We start from the raw sequence: 18,089 nt of genomic DNA, 5'->3' as shown, positions 1-18,089 counted from the left end.
ATTTATGTCGATGAGCCAGGAGCCAGTTCCTGCATCTTAAATTCCTGCAGCCTCTCAGCTGTGCTTTAAATATTGCCCTCCCAGCAGCAGCGTGCAGGGACAGACATGGGTAAGTACCTTGTACTACCACGATCTCGTGCAGGGAGCAGACTCCATGGAGCCTGGATTTATCAATCCAGCGGCAGATGCAGGGAGCTGTCCGTGCTGCTGAGCAGGGAAATCCATGTGACAGAACCAGGGGCAGGAGCAGCATGCTCAGAACACATCCAACTTGCCCCTGCTCATCTTTCACAGATGTTGCTGCAGAAGCAGGGCTGGGCAGACATGTCTTATTGATCACACATCCATCCCCCAGGGCAGGCAGCATCTCCTGGGATGAGGGAAGCATCCAGCTGAGGGATGAAGAGCAGGAAGCATCCACATCCACCCCAGCCCTTCTGCCTGTGCTCTCGCGGTGCTCCTGGCAGATGTGTGCAGCACTCAGGCACACTCAGAGTGCAGCGAGGGAAGGGAGCTCCAAAGGTCACCCAGTCCATTCCCCACCTCAAGGCAGATGCAGGAACATCTGCCCAGCTGGCACACGGCTGGCAGAGGTGGAGCTGAGCCCGCCCTGGGCAAAGACTCCCTGGATGCTTTAGTGCACACTCAGTGACTCCTGGGTACCCAGCATGGCTGAGCAAAAGGAGATCCAAGCATCCCCTTCCAAACGTTCACTGCCAGCAAATCCTGTTCCTGCACAGGGATCCTTAAACCCAACTCCTGCCTTATTTGTGCATTTTCCCCACAGCTTCTGTTCATGGAACAGTCCCTAAACCAGACATTCTCCCACAAAAGCATTTACCAAAAATTCCAACTGATTGGCCAACTGTTGGTATGGTTGGTTTGCGTGTCATGGTTGTTTTCTTTGTTGGTTTGGGCTCTTTTTAAATTTAAACAAGATTTTCTTACAGACAAATCAGCAGGGGATTAAGAGTTCAGTGGTTTGCCCACCTACCACTGCTCCTGGAGCTCTAATTCAAACCCCATTTTCACGCAGAATTTGGTGCTATCAGAGCAAATCCTTATTTTCTCCAGTTCATTTGTTCAAGCTGAAGCAGATGAACATTAGTTAAAAGCTCACTCCCAGCTCCAATTTCAACCTCCTGGCTCATAACACAAGATTTTGAGAGCAGCTTCTTGCATCCATGAGAAACTGCTCCGAGCTGGATGCCAGTGGTTCTGAAGGATTTGACAGGGATTCCAAAAAAGAAGGGAAGGAGTACTTTAAATCCTGGCCACTGCAGTTCTCTGCACATCTTCACGCCCTGGCTCAGGGACAGGGAGATTTGCTGCCATATTCCCAATTTTTTCCCTGGCAGAGCGTATCACACCCGGAGCAGGAGGCTGACAGGCTCATCCCACCATCCTGCTCAGTACAGGATCCACACCCGCTAAGAATTCCCTAAAAGAGCCGGGAAACGGATCCACCCCTCCTACCACTCAATTCTAAACATTCCATACAATTTGTCATCCATTCCTTCTTCTCCAATGGACTCACAATTGGAGCCGTGAGGTGTGTCTATAATTACTTCCGCCTGTTAATGAGGTATCTTGCACGTTAGCAGACCCTGACAAATGCCCACGTGCTGCTGGGGCTCTCCTTCCCCATTTGTGCTCTCCTGAATTAATCTTACTAGGAAGCCAAATATTCCCAGCATTTATTCCTCACTTCCTTTCATTTGTATAAATATGTTGCTCTGCCATGTTCTCTAATTGCTCAACATCTGTTGGAAGGAAGAGAAAATAAACACATTATGGCAGGAACAAACTGTGATACCCTTCAAAAATGTAGGAATGTTTCAGAGTGGACTGAGAATTCCAGGAGCACCACAAAGAGAAAGTCATCCACCCACAGAGTGAAGAGGGTTTGGGATCAAGATTCCTGCACTAAGACAATTCAGTTCCCTTTTGGTTCAAGTGTGGAGGAGCTGGACTTTGATGATCTGTGTGGATCCCTTCCAAGCCAGGATTTTCCACAATTCCAACTTCCTGACAGTGCTGTTTGCCCAAAACCTGTGACAAGTGAGCACAGCAAAGCCTGACAGAGCCATTTTCTCCTCAGCCACTGCTCTCAGCATCCTCAGCACTTACTCAGCTCTTTCAACAGCAGCTCCTCAGCTGCCTGGGCCAGCACCCCTTTATTAATGAACATTTCAGGGGTCAGGGCCAAGGGATGACACTGGATTCACGGGGAGCCACTGAAGCCCCTTCAACTCACAGTAGGCATTTACATAATCCCACAAAAACTGGGGGCAAACAGGAGCTACAAACCCCTCAGTTTTCCTACAGTGTGAGAACACATCTGAACCCCAGGTCTGAGGTAGCTTTGGTGGAGTTTACTGAAAAAACTGACAGAGACACGGCTTAGACCGGTACAAAGACACCACAAAACTGGGATAGAACCTTCTGCTGGAGCAACAGAATAGTTAGAGTCACAATTTCATTTCTCCAGCTCAAGAAACCCTGCTCCTCTCTCTCCTCTGCTCCAGCCTGCATTTTCTCTCCTGTTTAAAAGGAGAAAACAAAGCCTAATTTTAGCTAAAACATGAAGTCACAGGGTGTAATGTGGAGCTGCTGTACACTACCTGTACAGCTCAATGTCACTGCGACAGAGCTGACAGTGCACTTGGATTTTACTGTGTGATTTCATGAATGACTATTAACCACTGCACTGAGCCCAGTAAACAGCAGCTCATTTCTGGGAGCTTTCTTTTTTTTAAATGACTCCTTGCTGCTGCTGCCATTCCTTGTCTCACTCTCTGAAGATGCCACTTATCAACTGGGGATTAAATTGTGTGCAAATGAAGAGTTTATTGACTTTAGTATTTTCCCCTCCATATTTTGTAAGCTGAAGCCAAACCGTTCACCCAGAAAGAAGCATCTTGTAAAAAGGGGGGAGGAAAGATATCAATTGCAAAAGATATTTTATCCAAAATACAACATGTGGAGCCTGATGCTCCTGGACAAAGCCAGGAGGGCAACAGGGGGAAAATGGGGGTGTTCTAATGTATATCAACTCATGTGGTGCCCATCTGGGACTCTGCACCTCCCTATATATTTATGAAACCCTTTTTGTCCCCTTCAGAGGATTCTCCTTCTCACAAATCCCTCTGACAGGGCCAGCAAACAGCAGCAAAATTCAATCTAGACAAAATTATTTTATCCATAATATGGCTCCAACCACCAGGAACATGAGTAGATAACACCAAACACAGAAACACGAGCAGATAATAGTGAAGATGCCAAGATAGGAGCATCCTTAATTGTCTGGATCTGGCAGGGAGAGCAAACTCCCGTGCAGTTGGGTTTTCCTCCAGTCAATGCTTTGTGTCTGTGCTGGGCAGCCCAGCTGAGGGGGGGAGGCAGCTTTGCTATCAAATGCTTCGTTTTAATGAGCAAAAATTATTCTGCCTCTGCTCTGCAGGCACAGCTCCAGGGTAAAACCCAGCCCCGGCTGGCTGGGAAATGGGTTTTTGTCAGGACAAGTTAATCCTGTCCAAGGCAAACGTGTTATCTCGGCACCTTCGGGGAGCTCATCCTTGTGATGCTCAAAAAGGGAACTCAGACTCTGGAGCACAAAGTGGGCATAAAGCTGAGTTAACACGGCCCAGCCCAGCTCCATCAGCTCCTCCTGCAGCATTTCCAGCGTGCAAATGGAGTGGTTTCACTGGGAACTCCCCAGGAACTGGGATCCCTGGGACAGCACTGTCCCAATTCCCACTGCCCAGGCTGGAGCTTGGCAGCACTGCCCGGCCCTGGCAGTGCTGAGGGGGGGTAAAACTGAGTTAACCTGGCCCAGCCCAGCTCCTCCGGCAGCATTTCCAGCCTGGAAACGGAATGGTTTCACTGGGAACCCCCCCAGGAACTGGGATCCCTGGGACAGCACTGTCCCAGCTCCCACCGCCCAGGCTGGAGCTTGGCAGCACTGCCCGGCCCTGGGCAGCCTTTTCCTTGCCAAGGGACAATCCAACCCTCACATGGAGTTATGGATGCAACCACTCCCTTTTGGAGGCCATTTCCATCTGTAATTGTGTGCTCACAAGGACCATCTATTCCCTGGAGAACATCGCTGATACAAACAATGAATCCATGCAGGAAGAACTCCAATAACCCTTTTTTCTCCTGTTACACTCCTGGCTTGGTCCAGGAGCATCAGGCTCCGTGAGTCGTACTCCGGATAAAACATCTTTTGGACTTGATATACTTCCCCCTCATTTTTATCTCAGTGAATGGTTCGACTTCAGCTTCCAAAATATGGAGGGGAAAATACTGAATCAATAAATTCCTCACCTGCACCCAGTTCAATCCCCTCCCTCCACAAAGAGACATTTTCCTTCTAAAAGTGGAGGCACCACTTCAGTTTAACTTTAGGAGTGTTTGAGATCCAGCTCACTTTGTAACAGATCTCTGAGGAAGGGGGGTGGAATAGAGGCTGGAACACGAGTCTTTAAATCCATAATGAATGGGAAACGCTCACCAGAACGTGTGAAAAGTGAAAACAGTTTGCACATTAAAACTTGGCTGGTTTAAAACACTTCCCTAACATGAAAGTCCCTTTTTTATTAGTTAAATATTGATGATTATTGTGGGATCCTACTTAGAGTCAGCTGCAAAGGTGCGTGGGGCCTCAGCAGCTGCTACTGAGAGAAAAATGCAAACATTTACTCGAAAAACCAGGCAGATTTTCCAACTGAAAGTGGGTTTAGATTGGATACTGGGAAGGAATTTTTCCCTGTGAAGGTGGGGATGGGTTGGAATGGATTTCCCAGAGAAGCTGTGGCTGCCCCTGGATCCCTGGGAGTGTCCAAGGCCAGGCTGGACGGGGCTTGGAGCAATCTGGGATAGTGGAAGTGTCCCTGCCCATGGAACTGGACGAGCTTTAAGGTCCTTCCCACCCAAACCATTCCAGGATTCCATATATTCCCATAAAACACCTGCAGAGCCACCATCAGGGTTGGCATTAGCCAGGACAGCCAAGATACTCCTTTCCCTCCCCTGATCCCAGCAGCAGATGGGCAGAATCCTTTCCCTGGGGGAAAATCCCTCCACTAAAACATCCACCCAGGGATCCTGGACCAGGGGATAGGGACACAGGGACTCAACTGCAGCAAGTGCCAGGACTTGAGTGGTAAAAGCCCCACAAAAACATCATCCCTGCATCCAAGAGGGGAAAGTTTTCCAGATTCTCCTCAGGATCCGTGCTCTCTGCATGCCTGGCAGGAACACATCGTGCAATTCACCTTCAGTTTACAAATGGCCACACAACGGGGAGGAAAAAATAATGAAGCATGAAATCCAAACTCTGCATTGGAAGTGAACCATGAAACAGCAACGGCAGCACAGCTGCAGCCAGGGAAGAGCCTGCACCCAGAGCCACAGCTCTGGGAGAAGCTGGGGCCAGAGCAGCTCCCATCCCAAAACAACCCTTCAGAAAGGGAAAAGGATAAATCCCACCGGCCAAGTTCTCTGTTTTGAGCAGCAAAAGCTGAAGGCACAAGGGTGGGAAGCACTTGAACAACTACAGCCTGCAGCAGACCCAAAGTTAACCCCTGGCAGCAGCCAAGGAGCAATTCCAGGGATGCGGAGCTCTCGTTTGTTCCTGTGGAAGCTCAGAGCAAATTCAGAGGAGTTACCAGGGTAACACTGGGGGAGAACACGACCAGGGCCCTGCCCAGGGACACACAGAGCCTCAGCTTCCATTCCTGCTGTCTCACAGGGATTGGCTGCCTGGCACAGGCTCCAGGAACCACCAAAACCGCCCTGAAGATCTGCACCTTGGTTGTGACTCACGTCCCTGTGAGAAACAGCAGTGAGTGCATTTCCAGTCACAGACTGGTTTGGGGTGGGAGGGAAGTTAAGGATAATCCCATTCCATCCCTGCCACGGGCAGGGACACCTCCCGCTATCCCAGCTTCCTCCAACCCGGCGTGGGACCCTTCCAGGGATGAGGCAGCCATAGCTTCTCTGGGAAATCCATTCCAGCTCCTCCCCACCCTCACAGGGAGGAATTTCTTCCCAATATGGGAAGAAGAAATATGCCAACCCTGGCACTCTTCAGCTGAAGGCCATTCCCCCCTCCTGTCACTCCATGCCCTGGTCCCAGCCAGGCAAACGCTTCTCCTGCCTGGATTTGTTGTGTGAGCAGAGCTCCCCAGGTCCAGAGGACAGGTTAGATCTGAATCCAAAACACTCCCAAGTGCTGCACAGAAACCGGGAAAGGATCAGAAGTCCTGGGATAACTCTGTTCTGGCCAGGGAGCGTTACCTGTGCAACCACAGCTTCAGGCAGGCTTTGCTGTGCTGGCAAAAAGAGAAATCACAAAGTGGTGTGGGTTGGAAAGGACCTTCAAGATCATTTTATTCCAAACTACTCCCAAAACGCCTGTGCAGGGCTGGGGATCAGCCCAGGTCAGGAATCACAGGGAGCCCCCAGGGCAGCAGAGGCTTTTCCAGCTGCTGTGGACGAAGGAGGGCTGGGCAGAGCAGGTGTTCCCCCAGAGCCACTTCACTGGGGGCAGGAGAAACTGAGCAGGTGTGAGGGGAGGCAGGGAGGCCACTGGGAGCAGAGCTGGGGGCAATCAGAGCCAGGGGCAATATCGGCTCAGCCACCTGGCACCCCAGGAACGGGGGGTTTCACTGCCAGGTGACAAATGGGGACAGCCAGGCCAACACAGGGACACAACCCACGGGCTGGGGACAGCAGCAGCCTGCACGGATTTGGGGTTGTGCTTCATGGGTGTCAGTCTTTGGGGGTGCACTTCATGGGAAACCATTCCCAAAAAACCCTCCCTTGGCTTAGAGTCCTTTCACACTCGTGTGGAAACACAGCAGTTCTGGGCACCAAAATTTCGTATAATGCCACCATTCCTGTGTCCAGGAGCACACCGGGCCCTGAGCCATCCCACTGGGAAAAGCAACCCCAAGACAATCTTGGAGAGCTCCTGAGCTTTTCAGGACTGTGGATGCTGACCTCAGGCAGCAGGTGCATGTTTTTATAAAAGCACACTGCTCACCTGAACTGCATCCAGGACTCTTGCACTACTTTGTATTTCAGAACGCAGCTCCCCAGCCCTGCCTGCCTGCCCTGCCTCTCCGTACTGCCTGTTCTGGAAGGAGATCTGCTATCAGCTATCAATTGCAGTAGCAAGCATCTAATTTGACTTTGGCAGCAAGATGACAGTGTCTTGAATGCTAAATTACATCTGCAAAAAGGTCAAACCCCATGGATACCTGAGCATTTACATAATTCAAACAGCTCATCATCAGTTGCCTCCTTTTTTTTTTTTTTTTTCTTTTTTTTAAAGCTACTCCAAGGCAATGAATTTGCCATGACTTTCGGGAAAGTGACTTTTAGTGGGTAATGTTCTTGGGTTTGACCTTGTTTCTATGGTGTTAATTACTGCCATTATCAACTGCTTGCATCTTCAGGAAAAAAAAGGCAATTAGTTGTAGGAATCAGCCCTCCCCTGTACTGGTGGTAATAAACCCGAAACCCCTGCCCTGGGAGGAACAGCTTTGTGCAGCCTCCCATCACCTCCAGACCCTCCTCCCTTCATAAAACCACCCAGAGTTGCTCAGCAGACTGGAGACAGAGTCATTTCTCACCAGTGCCACCGAGTTCCTGGGCAACTTTTACAAATTCTGATGCAGGAAACACTCAGTGTAATGAAAACGGTTTTCTGTCCCCCGGTCACGGCAAGGAGCAGAGTCAGGGCTTTCAGATCCCATTCCATCTGATTTTCTGGATAACAAACACCAGTGATTTTCCATCTCAGTGCCTCAGTTTCCTTCCTTCTTCCCAGGAAGCTCAGCACAGCCCGAATTCCATGGATGCACACCCTAAGGGTCACCTCACGGCTGCTAAACTCATCGAACTTCCCTCACTGTTCATATTTGCAGATGAATTACGGCTTTGTAATTAATCTTCCCTTTTTTGTAACTCTGTATGTTAATCACCGTGATTATTTCTGGTAATTCCATTTTATAAATGCTCCTGGAAGCGCAGAGCAGTGGCTGCACTATCTGAAATGAAATCTCTGCTCAGGAAACGCGGCGAGAGAGCGGCGAGTGCAGGGCAGAGGCTTTGGGAAAGGAGATGGAATTGCAGCGAGTGCCCAGCGCTTGGTTCTTCAGGATCACTGGGGCTGGAAAAGCCCTCCAAGGTCACTGAGTCCAGCCTGTGCCCCATCCCCTCCTTGTCCCCAGCCCAGAGCACAGAGTGCCACGTCCAGGCCTTCCCTGGACACCTCCAGGGGTGGGCACTCCAAACCTCCCTGGGCAGTTCCAAGGCCTGACCACCCTTTTCCACAAAGAAATTTTCCCTAAAATCCAACCCCAACTCCCCTGGCCCAGCCTGAGGCCGTTCCCTCTCCTCCTGTCCCTGTTCCCTGGCAGCAGAGCCCGACCCCCCCGGCTGCCCCCTCCTGTCAGGGACTTGTGCAGAGCCACAAGGGCCCCCCTGAGCCTCCTTTGCTCCAGCCTGAGCCCCTTTCCCAGCTCCCTCAGGAGTTCTCCAGCCCCTTCCCAGCTCTGTTCCCTTCCCTGGACACGCTCCAGCCCCTCAAGGTCTCTCTGGCCATGAGGGGCCAGAACTGGACTCAGCTCTGGAGGTGCCCCGGCAGTGCCAGCACAGGGGACACTCCCTGCCCTCTCCTGCTGTCACTCCACTGGTGACGCTCCTCATGGCTCCCCAACCTCACTACCATCACTCAGAGCAGGAGCATTTTGAGCAGGAATCACTCCCTAAGAGATTCCTCCCTCTCCCTCACATCCCTGGGGGAAAATAAGAAAAAGGGAAAGAAAAAAAGAAAGGCCAGAGTTTGCTCTGAGCTTGTCCATTCACCGCTCAGTCAGGAATAGAAGCTCAAACACCTCCCCAAATTCTAAACACCCTGAACACCTGTGCCATAAAAACCCATCAGCCAGCCCCTCCCTGCTCCAGCATTCCTGTCACCTCACACTGCACCCATCTCACTGCCACCACCCAGCTCCAGGGGTCCCATTTCAGGTCCCACTAACCAGCCTGCTGCTTCCCTCCAAGCCCATCCCAACACGTGAATTCTGCTTCTCTCTCTCTCTCAAATTGAAAAAAAGTTCAATTTTTTTCCTTGTTCAAGACCCAAAAACAAGCTGGAAAGACACGGTTAGGGTTAATAAGTATCTCTATCAATAGAATATTCAATCAGTATGAATAACCATCACATCTCTCCCCACCCTTCTGACTGATGATAGCTAAATTACTTCTAAATATAGCCCTTAAAATCTGCATTAATCCTGTCTGCTCAAACACGTTGGCTTTATTGACAGCATGAAGATATAAGCCAAGCACCTGCATGGAGCACGAGCTTATAAAATAGGAAATAAGAGCAATCCAGATGAAATGCAACTTCCATTAACCTTGGCTTTTTGTTTTCACTTCTCTGAATGCTCGCACTGCCACCAAATAATCATTGCATTGCAGGCAGCTCTGGGCTCCTGTCCTACGTGAGAACTGCACAGCAGAACCACTTCCGTCCACATTCCATTACTCTCCAGCTTGGAGGAAGATAACAAGAGGAAGAAGTTCCTCTCAGGAAACCAAGAGGTCAAGAACAGCTTGATGGACTCACAGTGTCTGTTTCCCATTAAAAGCTGTGTTAGTGCTTCCCGTGTGTCCAACACCGGAGCCACCAGGAACAATTCCCATCCCAGCCGAAAACACTCCCACTTACAAGCTCTGAGGAGCTCCTGGAGAGCTGGTAGGCGAAGGGAATCCATTTTTAATGAGCACATCTGGCTGTGTTTGCTTCCCCCAAGGAAGGCAGCCCCCGGATGAAGCAACGGTCTCACCGCTCTTTCCATGAGTAAAGAGTCATAAAATCATGGAATGGGTTGGGTTGGAAGAACCTCAAAGCTCATCCTATTCCACCCCTGCCACGGGCAGGGACACCTTCCACTATCCCAGGTTGTTCCAGCCTGGCCTTGGACACTTCCAGGGATGGGGCAGCCACAGCTTCTCTGGGAAGAAGAGCCACAGAAACTCCTCCCTGCGTGACTTAGGGCAGCAACTCCCAGGCAATCTTCCAAGGGGAACTTTTCTGGAGCCAGACCTCCAGCTGGATAACATCAGGAGAGGTCAGTCTGGATCCCTCAGCACCTTCAGCTGACACAAGGTCCACAAGAAGCCCATGGACACGTCTGGAGTCAGTCCCCTTCCGCTCCCGTGTGAATTACAAACAACTCCATTAACTCCTGCAGTTACATCAAAGCCAGAGGTGAATGAGGCCCTGCTCGTGCTCCCTCTGAGGGCAGCCTGTCCATCACACTCTGGGTTAATGCACTGTGCTGGGAGCTCTGGGCTCCTCGCCATCAGGAGTAATTGGATTGCAAGAAAGGCACAGATCTGCTTCCAAATGACATTTTTATCAATATCTGTCTGTTTACAGGTGTCTGTCATAACCTTCAAATACACTTAAATAACTCATTCATCCAAGCACTGAGCATATGCTGGGGAGAAGATTCATCAAGCAAATGCAAAACTACTGCTCAAGTTTGTGCTGTCTGAGAAAATGTTCATCAAAGAGCCTCTCCTCACCTGGAAAGGTCCTGGAGATCCTTCCCTGGAGTGGCAGCGTGCATTGAGTGGCCAGGGTTTCCCAACAGAGGAGTTGGGGCCAATGGAACAAAGGTTCAACCCAGAAATAGTTCAGCGTTTCTTTGCAAAACAGTTTATTTTAGATTTGCTGCTGCCCTGGGAACACCTCAGCTCAGCTCCACCGTTCTCACTGCAAGGCCAAAGAATTACCCTGGTCAATGGAAAAGCTCAAGGTTTCATCTGGGTTCTGACATGCAAAGACAAACCTGCAAAAATGCAGAATCAAATCTTTTAGCCCCTCCCAAACCAGGCAGAATCAAACCTCCTGGTCCCAGCCTGTTTCAAGCTCCAGTGAGCCCAGCTCGCTGCATCTGAGCTTCTACTCCAGAATTTAAGTCAAACCATCCCTCAGGACAGCCCAATCTGTACAGCAAGACCTGATCTTGTAAATGAAGCCCAAAGTGATTTGTTTGCAGTTCCTCAGAACTCTTCTGGCTGCAGGAACGTTGATGTTCCCTTCCAACACAGAGCAGCCCTGGTTATTTTCGGTCTATTATCCACATCAGGCGGGATGGCAGGAATCAAATCCAGTGGTGCCAGGCTTTAGCAGCATCAGCACCTTCCCAGACAATAACAACACTCAGAGTGGTTTATCCAAGAGTGAAATGTTATGGACTGGTTCAGGTGGAAAGGGACCTTTAATAACGTATTTTTCATAAGTGTTAAAAAAATGCATATATATAAACCTTCGCATACTTAAAACTTCCAGAAATGAAATCATTTGAATCATACAGCTCACGGTACCCACTAAATTGCCCAGAATGTGCAATCTTCCCAAGAATTCAGGGAGTCATGGCAGGGTCTGAGTTCCTCCACTCCCCCAAGCCCTCTCCCTGCACTGGTAGAGCAATACTTGGAATTACGACCATGGCAGTCATAATCTGCCATTTTTTTGAGAGAAAGAAACCAACTTTGAGCCTCCTCCTGTCAGGAAAGCTCAAAGTTTGCACGTGGTTAATGCTTCCTGAAGAGTCACCCAATATCCAGACAAAGCCCCTTGGATGACTCCAGCCTGAAGGGAGCTGCTGATTGATTCCCACATCCCTGGCAAAACAGAGCCATTCCGGCCCCATTTGCTGTGCAATCCCTTCTCCTTTCTGAGACACCTCAGTGCCATTTCAGAGGTCTCTTTGGAGGGTTTGTGACCCAGTGACCACCAAAGCAGCAGGAGAAAGATTCCTTCTCTCTCCACAGCTTTATGGCAGCTCCAGTCCCTGGAATTCCACAATTCCTGCTTCCATTGAGCAAAACAGGAGAGATAAATCCTCATATTGCAGAGGTGCAAAGAGGCTCAAAAAACCCCAACTCAAATTCCAATATACCTTAAGAAAGTGTCCTGATGTGGGAAGGAGAGGGACGGAGAGGGGATCCCGCACTTGGATTGGCCCCACAAACCCCTGGAGCACACACAGGTCCAGCAGCCCTGTCTGGGCCATGTTCAGTGCCAGGTTTGGACAAGCCGAGGCTGCCAAGCCTGCCCAGCCCAGCACGTGCTCACCCAAAAACCCACTCCCCCAGTCTCAAAATGCTGACTCGCCACCCCTGGAGCCTCCACACGCTCCCTTCGATTTATTCTGCCTTGCTAATGACCTAACAAATTAGGAAGAGGCTTATGTGTGTCAGATGAAAGCTCTGCGATAATGTCTTTAATGTTTTACTTTAATATTAAATTTAATTAGGACAGTGAGGAGTGGGGGGGAGGGAAGGGACTGAAACCTGGGAAGTGTCACCAGCAGCTCCTTTTCCACATCTGAACTGGAATGGCTTCCAGCCAGACGAGCAATTACTCCAGGAGCAGACAGGGCCAACCCAAGCATATGAGACCCATATGCTGCTGCCTGGCCCCAGCGAGGCTCTCTGAGGAGCTCTGCCACTTCCCACCATTCTCCAAGCCGCTCCAGAGGCACCTCAGAGCCCTGGGATCTCTGGAAAACAGCCACCCCAGAGTGTTTCTGTCCCTGTGGCTCTCACAGTCCCTGCCAGCTGCCAAGTGTCACGGGATGCTGCAGGTTCCTGTGGTAGGGAACTGTGCTCTGGCTCAGCAGGAGGATCCAGAGTGAAGCACGGGATGCTCAGAGCCAGCTGCCTTCAGAGCCAGGCAGGACAGCCAAGCCACCACGCTGGGGTGCAGGGACATGGCTTAATCCCCCCAGGGGACAGGGACAAGCCCCTGTGACAGCAGTGCGGGCTCCTGGCAGCAGCACAGATGGCCCTTTCCATGGTGTGACAGGTCCCAAGGCCTGGGTTGGTTCCGCCAGCACTGCCAGACACGTCCTGGTGCCCCAAGCCACTGACATGGGGGCAAAGGCAGCTCAGGTCACAGCAGCCACATCCTGCACTCGGGCTCAACACAGGGTACAGAGCTTTGGGTGTCCATGACATCCCCACTGTCCTGAGCACTGCAGGGTCCTGTCCTCAGGGCACTTCCAGCCGCACAGGGGCTCCCACAACCCTGCCACTGTCCCCGGGACAGCAGGGGACAAAACTGCAGCAGGACACTCAGGGACGAGGTGCTGCTTGATCAGCTGAGCTGAACTGTGCAGGTGCTGCCCTGACCCCACTCAGTGACGGCTGCTGGGGACAGGGGACCAGGGGCTGTGGTCCCTGCAGTCACCAAAACTGCTCTGGATACAGACACGCAACAACACCTGGAGGAGCCTGACCACCCCAGGCAGCCCAAAAGAGTCTCAGAAGCCCAAATCTCAAACACACCCCAGAACACAGAGGCCTTCAAGCCTTCTGCTTGACCACATCATGAGCCAGGCTCTCCTTTCTGAAGGATCATGGAATGATTTGGGTTGGAAGGGACCTCAAAGCTCATCCAGTGCCACCCCCTGCCATGGCAGGGACACCTCCCACTATCCCGGGTAGGCCAGCCTGGCCTGGTCACTTCAGTGATTCTCTTTTAAAGGCACCTCATGTCCCCAGCCCATCTGAAACCAGAGGAGCTTGCAGCAATAGCTGTTGCATATTACATTTACAGAGCCCTTTGTCCAAGGATTACAGACTTTCCAAAATTTAATTAATTAATCTGTAACCCCCCTGCCCTCCATAAGGTGCACTAAATTCTCTGTCAGCACTTCCAGACTAAAGCACTATTTTACAGCAGTTATTAATTGGCTGTAGGTTTTAAGTTCCTCACCCAGGGAAAGATTCAGTTCCTGCCTTCTAAGCACAAAGCCCAAGTCAGGATTCTTGGGGCTTCTGGGTTTAGGTTCTGGCATTGTTTTGCTTTCCTGACATCAGACACAGCCAAACAGGTCAAAACCTCCCCATTTCACAGTGCTCTGAGCTGCCATCAGAAGAGGACAGAGAAATGCAGATCATTAGAGCAGCGACCATTTCACCCCACGCAGAAAATCCCATATATAGTGCAGCTGAATCCAAAGGGGTTTGCACAGCTGAGAGAGCTCCTACACCTCAGTACCCCACTCCCATGATCTACTGATTACACTGCATAATCTTCCAAAATATTCCCAGATCTGGAAACCTGACAGGGTTGTGCCCGTGGGACCTGTGGGACAGAAGTATTCCTTGTCCTCTGGAGACAGCAGTGGGATTTTTAGAGGGTATGGAAAACAGGCACCTCTACTTTTGTATTTATTGCAAGCAGAACATTTCATTTTCAGGCCTGGTTGGGAACTGAAGGGGAATGCAAAGATCCATCTCTGCCAAAATGATCACGGAAGAGAGCTGAGAGCACAGGGAGCACTTCTACTGGGACCTGGACAAAGCTGGACTGGGAAAGGACTGGGTCGAGGAAAATTAAAACACCCAAGTGAGATAAAGGTGCCCTGAGCAGAACAATCTTCCCCCATCCTTAACCCAGCTCGTGCCACGCTGGCACCACAGGGAGGGTGGGTCGAGGTCAGGGCACTGCCACCAGGCTCAGCACGAGGGAAAGGGGCTGAGGGAGGTCCCTGCCTTGCTCTGCCCCAGCCAAATCCCCCCATTCCCTCACAACCTCAGCTCCAGCCACTCCCTGCCACCATGGAGATGCTCAATCACCAGGGAGAGGAGAGTTATGGGGACAGAGTTTAAAAATAAATCAACTTCTGCGTTGTTTTGGAAGCAATCTATGAAAGAGATTTGGTTGTAAAAGCCGTTGTATAAATGGAGGCACAATTATTGTTTGACAATAAAAAACCCCAACAGTTTTCTTATATTTGCTCAGAATAAAACCATTTTGCAGATGTCTTCAGACAGGCTTTTCAACTGCTTTCCGCATCTTAATTTTCCCTTTCAGGTTTTTATTACATTTAAATTAAAATGATGCCTGTAAGCAGTCAAGGGCAACTTTTAACAAGTCTATCAGCGCTGAACTTTTCACTGCTCAGATCTCTCACCTTTGCTCAGGAGCCTGTAAACAAAGCTCACCCTTTCTCCAATCCCCCTCCTCTTCTCTGCTGAGGCAGGAATGCCTTTCTGACCCCTCGTGCTTCCAAAAAACCTCATGTTTTCACTGACATTCACTGCTCTAATTACTCATCTCAACACCAAGCTCTTTGCTTTTTAGGAAACAAACCCTATCCCAAAAGCAGGCACATGAGGAATAACATGCAACAGAAAAATGAAGGGAATTTTTTTTTTTTACTGACCAGCTTAGACCTTGACAGAAAAGCCAAAGCTAAAAGAACCTTCCTCTTCCCAGGGCAAAATTTTAGCTTGAAGGGAGCTTGGGAACAATAAAAGGTTCCTTAAAATACCTGAAGAGAGAATCTTAAAGTAAGTGATCTGTGTTAATCAGGTTTCAGCAGGGATTTGGTTACCACGAGGAGCGGAGATCATCCCCACTCCCTCACCTGCTTTCTTCCCCTCCAAGCACCACAGGTCCTGCTTCCCTCCCCAGCAGCGCTTGAGGATTTCAGCATTTTCTACTCTGCATTTTCTGAACACCAGAGCAGGGACTGCAGCACTTGGAAACATCCTCAGAGAGGCAATAAATGCCCCAAAAGAGAGGGGATGGCTGGGCTGAGGTTTCCTAAGCTCAGTCTGCTCAGACCCTCCAAACAGAGACTAAAAATCCTGCTGTACCCCCCAGGATCAGCTGCCTGACCGTCCTCTCCCCACCCTCCCCCAGAACAGAGAAAAGCACGTTTCTACCCAGAGCACTGCTTTGAAGTAGCCTGAAACTGCTTTGCAACCCTTTTAAAGTGAAAACTGCATCTAAATAACCAAAGCCACGGAGAATTTCCAATGGGCAATCCCCTCCTGCTCCTGCCCCTCTGTGTTCCCGAGGTTTGCAGCTCTGGCAGGGCAGCTGTGGTCGCTGCAGGCCAGATTAATGTGGCATGGCAGAGAGCAGCCCAGCACACCTGCTCTAAATAAAGATTTCACTTCTGTTGCTCTATTTATTCTTGTTTCTGTCTAAAGTAAATTCTGTGCAGGCTCCAAGCTGCTCTTTGCTTATGGGGAAACAATGAGAGCCCCCAGGTACATCCAAAGCTCAGAATTAGGTAAATAATTATGTTACCTCAGATACTCTCAGTTAATTCCCACGGTTGGATTTAGTTTCTATTTTGTGGGTTGAATATATCTTGTTCCATTAGCTGGGACTATTCCATTACAGGAATCTTCAGACTGTTTGGGGGTTCTGTGGATTAAGGAAGCTTCCTGCCATGGATTCTCCCAGGAAGAAGGGAGGCTTTTGGGGTTTTAGCACTTTTGGTGGGTACAGATACTCTGCCAGGTCTATGGAGCCACCAACACCTCAGTCCCGAGGACAGGTCCCACCTAACAGAAGGTTCCAACAGGTACAGGAAGCACGTTCTGCTCAGCACCCCTGGAAATTTAGGGGAGGTGCTTCCCAATTTGTGTCAGACAGGCCCCAGTTCAAAGCACAAACAGCATTTTCTGCCAGCACTGGGGGCACTTTCAGGCTCACCTGCACAGGGCAGCCAAAAAACCCCTTTCCCAGCTGTTCTGAGCCCACCCAGTGCTGATCCCAAACCCACAGTGGGGAGCCCCTGGCTCTGCAGCATCTGCAATAATCTGCTTTCCTACCCTGACAAATCCTGACATGCATAAAGTGATAGCAGGGAGGCTCAAAGTTTATCAGCAGCACACGTAAAATTCCCTTTTCCTGTCCTGAACACAGGCAAGGACAAGCTGCTCCTGCCAGGGACCACTCCACAGTTCCTTACAGCCACCAGAGCTGTGTCCAGAGCCACTTCAGGAGGAGCTTTGTCCCTCACCCCTCTCCTTAAACCCCAATGTTTTTCCTAAAGTGCTTCTGCCATGCTCAGGAATCCCTGCGCTTCCCCCACATCCAACTTCTGTTCACAAATTAATTAAAACATGCCAGCTTCCCATGAAGATGCCACAAGGATTTTATGGGAACGTGTTTCTACGTTACACCGCCTCTTTTGAATTTTTGGATGCAAATTCCTAAACCTGTACCCAGCACATCACAGGCACTGCTGGAATAAAAACAGCAGCACAACCCTCCATACCCAGAGCAGCAGGATTTCCAAAAGCACTGAAAACACAATGCTGGTGCCTGTGGTTTGAGCCATCCCAGGTACCCAGCAGATGTTGAGGTGCAGCTTGAACAAAGTCAAATTCTCCACATGGCTCCAAAAACCACTTTATTTGCATGTTTCTATGCGAGCTGCAAGGCTCATCAGGGATTTTTCCAGGTGCTCACACCTCTCCTTCCCCCAAGTCTCTACCAGCAGAATCAGCCAAACTGCACTGCTTTATTTCCTAATAAAAGTTGGGAAAACTTAGCTTCTATTCCAGCTCTCCAGCCTAAACCAGAGCTCAGAGGAGCAACACCTGAGCACAGAGAATTACAGAGGCAAACTCAGCACTAAGCAGGTGTTGCAAAGCCAATCCCCATTTGAAGTTTACTAATAAAATGAAGGAATTAAATTAGATTAATAAGGAAATTGGTAAAAATAGCATTAAATTAATAAGGAAAATAAATAATAAAAAGAAAATATCAACTCTCCAGGGCTGTGCACCTGGAGAACAGGTACCCTTCCAGGGGTGAAGAACAGGTCCCTGCTCAGCACACCCAGCTCCTCGAGAGCTGATTCTGCTCCAAATTCACCTCAGCACACCTGAAGCTTGAGGATCTGACTGCAAATCTTGCGGTGACATCGACAATTCCCGTGGGAGAACTCACCACACACATCCATCACTCCCAAAATATCCCCTAACATAGAGCCAAGGGGAAAGAACAAACTTTCCCCAAAGTGAAAACACTGAACAAAAAAAAAAAAAAAAAAAAAAAAAAAAAAAAAAAAAAAAAAAAAAAAGAACAACAATAAAAAAAAACCAGTGAACAAAACTTACCTACAAGATTCAGAGCAGCTGAAACCTGAAACTGCTGAGCCTCCAGGAGAGTATGGAAGGTTCTGGAATCCCCTGCCAGGCAAGGCATGGAGATCCCGCCCCTTCCTTTTCCCTCCCCT

The 18,089-nt window shown here is 49.8% G+C and overlaps 1 protein-coding gene across 1 annotated transcript in view; it reads right to left on the bottom strand.

Moving 5' to 3' along the window:
* The window catches only part of CSMD2 (CUB and Sushi multiple domains 2), a 350,153-nt gene extending 332,119 nt beyond the window's left edge, over positions 1-18,034 (bottom strand). Inside the window, exon 1 of the mRNA XM_032132060.1 lies at positions 17,971-18,034. The gene's annotated coding sequence lies outside the window, so the exon portion shown is untranslated. The remainder of the gene's footprint in view (positions 1-17,970) is intronic.
* Positions 18,035-18,089: the final 55 nt, after the last annotated feature.

Source organism: Corvus moneduloides, chromosome 23, assembly GCF_009650955.1.
Source record: "Corvus moneduloides isolate bCorMon1 chromosome 23, bCorMon1.pri, whole genome shotgun sequence".
NCBI classification, from domain to species: Eukaryota; Metazoa; Chordata; class Aves; order Passeriformes; family Corvidae; genus Corvus; species Corvus moneduloides.
The sequence above is the reverse complement of the archived record's forward strand: the minus strand, read 5'-3'. Positions and strand labels throughout refer to the sequence as shown.